Here is a 6,377-nt window from a genome sequence, read left to right as displayed (position 1 = left end):
AGACACAAGAGAGCCCAGCTGTGCCTGCTTAAGCTTGATTAGATTCTCTCCATCAACCACTAATTGTGTAAGTGGAGTCCAGAGGCATTTCCCAAAGGTTTTGAGTCTATGGTTCTCTTACTGTGGTCGTTTGATCAGGAAACTCAATTTCCAACACTTTGAGCCTCCCCCACAGTGATCCCCACTTCTAAGGATACAGCTGTGCATGGCACCTGCTAATCATTTGCTTTTACATCAATCCCTGGGACTTGCTTACCGTCATCTTATAGTCTTTACTTTTATACTCCTTTAATTGATTGGTTTTTATTTATTTTACTATGTTCTTATAACTCACTTAAAAAAATATATTGCCTTTTCCTTTTGACTTAAAAATGGCAAACAGGAAACTCAGAACAAGTGAGACATGTAATAAGACAGCCCATTCCTTAAGTCCTGGGAGTTGCCTGAATTTTCCCCACACTGTAGTGATGCACCCAGGTCCCTATGGAAGATTTCCCTATTCTATTCCTCATGATGCCCTTGACACATAAACCAGCCCTTAAGGAAAAACTGTCAACATTATTGAAAAAAAAACAAAAAACAGGTGAACCAGATAATTCAGAAGAACCAAATGCCAAATTTCCCCTCAGGATAACAAGTCCAGATCCAGTGACAGTTCATCTGAATTTCTGGAAGAAAAGAACTTCCCTGTGGCTCAGATAATAAGGTTTCTTCATGAAGAAATGAGTGATCTGGAATGTGTGATTTCTAAAGTATGCAATCACTTCTCATATCATAATGTGTGTGACAGAAACACAGAGATTCCTCAGACCTAAATTTAGGGCTTAATTATAAATATTTCAGGACCTACAAGAAGAGAGATTCTTCAATTTGTTGAAATCCCTCTTACACTTGACTGCAATTCTCTTCTACCTAAGCAAAATCAGAAGGCTTTTTCTTAAGGTCTAGTTTGTCTCAGTCCATTTTTCTTAATAAGAGTAAAAGGAAGGTTTCTGGGACTGAGATTGACCTATACAGGTTTTAGAGAATAGAAGTACAGCTGTATTGGTTAGTTACCTTAACATTCAAAGGAGAGGAATAACATTATGCAATGAGGCTTGAGGCTCTTCCACCAAAAGAGTAACTTCCTCATTTCCTGATAATTAAACTTCAGTTTCTCAAAGAAGGAAATAATGTGCTTGTATAAATCCATTTTTAGGCAAAGTTTTACATGTCTTTTCTCAAATCAGAGGTGATTAGATTTCTATGAGGAGCTTGAATCCTTGTAAAGCAAAATGGCCAACATATAGGACTTGGCTATTATTAGGTTGAACCAAATAAAAATTCCTAATTTAGGTAAAAAATAGTAAAATATTGGAGGTGTCACCTCCTTCATTCTATCAAGCTTCAATCCTCCTCCTTTATACAACGGCCTAAAGTATTGTGTTCTCTGCTTATTTATGGAATCTGGATAGGTCACAATTCTTTTAACAAGTTGTTTCCTTTTCAGACATTTACTCTACAAAAGTCTTTCAATTCTGCACTTTCTAGTTACAATTTACAGTGAACTCTAAATTGATATGCTATGTAGAACCCAATATCTTGACATACTGAATCAGAAACTCAGGGTTAGAAGTTCAGCAGTCTGTTTTAACAAGCCCTCCAGGTGATTCTGATGCACCCTAGAGTTTGTTTCCTTTTCAGTAGGTCTGCAATGGGGACCCAAAATGTGAATTTCTAGCAAGTTCTCAGATGAAGCTGATGCTTCTAGTTTGTAACCATACTTTGAGAACCAGCGCACTAGGGCTCTCACAGTGCCTGTTCTGTTTTCTGGCACTTCCCTACCTCATCCCCACTCCACTAGCAGATCTTCCTTAATGAGATGGACGGAGATTATACTCTGTTTTTCAGAAGTTATTGGTTTAACTCTTTTTCCTTTTGTACATCCTCAGAATTCAGTAGACTTCTCAGGGAGAAAATCAGCCATGTGTTTGAAGGTCTTCACTCTCCAATTTTCTCATTCTACTCATGTCCAATTGCTTGAAGTTTTGTTCATTTGTCTTTTTTCCACAAGTTTCTGTCAGCCAAGGTCATGTCCAAGCCCACTCCAAGAATCGACAAAAAGTCCTCATGAAATAAAAGGTCTGCCTTGAATCTTCAGTTTATCCCTCACTGATTTCCCCGCTCTGGGATTTTAGCTGGTCAAGTCTATATTGATTCCATAGCTCTTCAGCGCCTTTAAAAAACATGAATTTTATAATTCAAATTTTCTAGCTGCTATCAGCAGGAGCATTGACTTGTAATGACCCACTACATACTTCCCAGATGAGGAGTCAATACTGTTTTTTAAAACTTCAAATTTGTTCTTGAGTAGAATAATGTGTTAAATGTATGTGATATAAAATCAAAAGATATTAAAGATATGCATTAGAAAGAAAATCTTCCAAATCTCACAAGCAAGTTCCTTTTCCATGAAACAATATTTTTATTGATTTCTTATGAATTCTAGAGATACTTTAATGATATTAAAGTTGCAGGTAAGCATGTATGGATATGTCTGTGTGTATACATTCTTCTTCTACATTGTTTATAGCATGTTCTGCATTCTGCTTTCCTGACAAACAATATACCTTGTAAAACTTAACATTCCAATGCCTCATTCTTTTTAATAGTTACATAGGAACTATTAGCTGTAATTAAATCACAGGAAATTTAATTTAACAATATTCACTGATGAATATTTAGGTGACTTCAAGTATTTTTTCTATTAAAGACAATGCAGAAATTAAATAGCCTTCTAAATATGTCATTTTGCACTTGTGTAAAAATAGATAGAATTCCTGTGTCTGGGCATATAAAATTTTTTACAGCTTTATTGAGTTGCAGTATTCCTACCATAAAAATCACCAGTTGTATGTGGTTTTTAGCCATTTTAAAGAATTGTGCCACGATCATTACAAAACAGTTTTAGGACTTTTCAATACCCTTGAAACTGTTTGTAGTCAGTATCTACCACCATCCTCACAACGCTAACAAATTCTGATCCACTTTAAACCTCTACAAATTTACCTTTTCTGGGAATTTCAGAAAAATGGAATTGCACACTATTTTCTCTTTCTGACTTCTTTCATTTAGCAAAATGTGTCTAAGGTGCATTCATGTTGTAGCTATGTATCAGTTATTTGTGATGTTTTATGGCTAAATCATATTGCATTCTATGGATATAATACTTTTTGTTTATCCATTCATCAGTTATGCACTTGGATTGTGATAAATGTTGACACACAAGTGTTTGTGTGAGTATATATTTTCATTTCTCAACTCGGCCATCTCTTTTTTTTGCTTTGTTGTTGTTTTGTCAAAATTGTAATGGTATGTCTTTTTGTTTTGTTTTGTTTTTATTTTACTTTTTTTTAAAATGTATTTTGTATTATCAAACCAAAACAACATACAGACATGAACATTCTTAACATACAAACATTCCATATATGGTGTACAATCAATGACTCACAGTATCATCACATAGTAGTATATTCATCACCATGATCATTGTTTAGAACATTTGCATCACTCCAGAAAAAGAAAAAAAAGAAAAAACTCACACATACCTTACCCCTTACCCCTCCCTCTCATTGACCACTGGTATTTCCATCTACTCAATAGATTTTAACCTTTGTTTCCCCTATTTTTTTTCTATACATCTTACCACTCCTTTTCATTGTTCACTAGTATTTCAACGTACCCAATTTAACATTTGTTCCCATTATTTATTTATTTTTAATCCACTTTTACTCATCTGTCATTATTGTAGATAAAAGGAGCATCAGACACAAGGTTTTCACAATCACACAGTCACATTGTGAAAGTTGTATCATTATACATTCATTTTCAAGAAACATGGCTACTGGAACACAGCTCTACAGTGTTCAGGCACTTCCCTCTAGCCTCTTAAACTTAGAAAGGGATATCTATAAAATGCATAAGAATAACCTCCAGGATAGCCTCTTGACTCTATTTGAAATCTCTCAACCATTGACATTTTATTTCATTTCTCCCTTCCCCTTTTTGGTCAAGAAGGTTTTCTCAATCCCTTGATGCTGAGCCCCAGCTCATTCTAGGATTTCTGTCCCATGTTGCCAGGGAGGTTTACATCCCTAGGAGTCATGTCCCACATAGAGAGGGGGAGGGCGGGAGTTTGTGTGCCATATTGTCAGCATCTCTTTTGGTTTAGTTGTGGTCTTTATCCAGCTCCCCAGTCTCCAATTCAAAAAAGAAGTGTTTTAATGTTGGCTCAGAGATACTATCCATGAGGACTCGGGCGGCAAGGCAGAAACTTTCCCAGTATCAATAGGTTGCATACTTAGGCTCAGGATTGTTGTGAAGATGAATTTACACATCTGTAAGTATGGTGAATTCAAATTTTGATATACATAGTCAAGGAAGGACTTATAGATGTGACGGACAAAGAAACGGATGATTGATGCAAGCAGTTGTTCTTATTTATGCTTTAGATTCAGGACCTTATCCAAAGTCACAGCAATCCCATGATATAAGTTAACACTTTTAAAAAATTATAAAACCAAGGATCATAATTGCTAATATTTTGCTGAAGACCCAAATAAAAAAATGAGAGGACCAGGATCTAATACCAGCTCTGTGTCATGCCAAATTTTTCTCAGGACTTTTTGTGAAAGAAGCAAATTAATAAATTATAGCAAATATTTAGCTGTAATCTTTCTGTTGCTCAAGAAATAATTGTTTAATTAATAAATATCCCAATTGCCTAAACAATAGCAGAAAGGTTATGGTTAGGCAGGACCCTACGTAGAACTGTATTAAAGTTATGTTATATGTTATGATATAACATACAAGGTGTGTCCAATTAAATATTCCAACTTAGAACACAGAATGCTAGAGTACTATGGAGTCTTCTCACTTTACAAATGAGGAAACTGAGGTCCATGAATGACAAAATCAGTGCAGGATCACACATTACCTAATAGTAGAGCTAAAACTAGAACTCTCTGTGTTTTAGAAACCCAGTCAAGTGCTGCTTTGATTGCAAAGTTTTTTATGGAGCTTACCATGAATTCCAACTGTATTAGAAAAATAATTTGACACAAGAAAGATCTAGTGTAACAAAGATGTTGAAAGACTTTTTAGCATTTAGCTTATTTAGCCAGAAATCCTGAGTACCTTAAGCATTTTATTTCCCTAGTAAGTCTTTTTAAAACAACACACAAAGGAACTCATTTTGTGTAAATCAAGGCAGGAAAGCTCTGCTCTAATGTAGGCTAGTCCACCAAATCATCTGGGCTCTGGAAAAGTAGGGATGGAGCTCAAACCGCAATGCTGAAGACTTAATGAAGAGTGTCAAGTTATCCCATACATAGTCCAGTGTTTTGAACTGAGAAAGGTGCTACGAAAAATTATGTTGGTCTTTAAGTACGGATCATGACTTTCTGTTTTTGTCTTTAATTTTATTTTGAACGAGGAATGTCCAGAGAGTCATCTCCCAAGGTACTCAAACAATCACCTGAAACTGAAAGCACTGGTGTTTTCCTTTTACAAATGACCAACCAGGGACATTTTCTTTATCCCCGTATTGAAATGAGCAGTGATTTAGGGACAGCTGAGGAGGCCAGAATCCAGAAGTTTGCTTAATGGGTCATTTATTCCAGTTTTTGGAGCACTGAGACAATCACTATGATTGCAGCTCTCACGGCACAGACATTTTTGTTCTTGTGCAATACTAATGTGGGCATGTATTAGTCATCTTCACCAGCTGATATCTTATTTGGCATTCTTGCTTTGCTATCATTTTAATTAACAGGGCAGCCATTAACAGCTCCCCTTCCTCATGACAAGCTCAAAATGTAGAGGCCAAGACAATCTGAAACTCTTACGGATATCAACAACAAAAATGAACAAGGTAGGGGTGAGGGTAGGCATTAGAGGAAACTAAAGAAAAAGGGCCGAGAACATTTCCAATTAGATACCTTCAAGTGAGAGGTGTTTGCTGAGAGGAAAAATAGAGTTAATTTCAATAAGATTCTTCCCTGGGGGAAACAAAACAGAATTGTAGTTTTTTTTTTTTTTAATGTTTTTGATTTCCTTTGCACTAGGAGATAAATATTCGCAATTTCAACGCAATTGAGCCTTAGGAAGTATCCTTTGAGAAAGCATCTTCTCTTTTATTAATAAATATTCCCTGAGTTTAAAGCCCCCCAAAATGAGAGGGAGTATATACATTTTACAGTAATTAAGAAATCTGAAAAAAAAAAACAACAGAAAAACATCTTTACATTTTCAGAATCTCAGATAAGAAGTCAATGTTGAATTTCTTCAAATTTTACTTTCAGAATTTTAAATTGAAGCCAAATCAGTTAAATTTCTTT

Source organism: Tamandua tetradactyla, chromosome 7, assembly GCF_023851605.1.
Source record: "Tamandua tetradactyla isolate mTamTet1 chromosome 7, mTamTet1.pri, whole genome shotgun sequence".
NCBI classification, from domain to species: Eukaryota; Metazoa; Chordata; class Mammalia; order Pilosa; family Myrmecophagidae; genus Tamandua; species Tamandua tetradactyla.
This window is presented reverse-complemented; position numbering follows the sequence as displayed.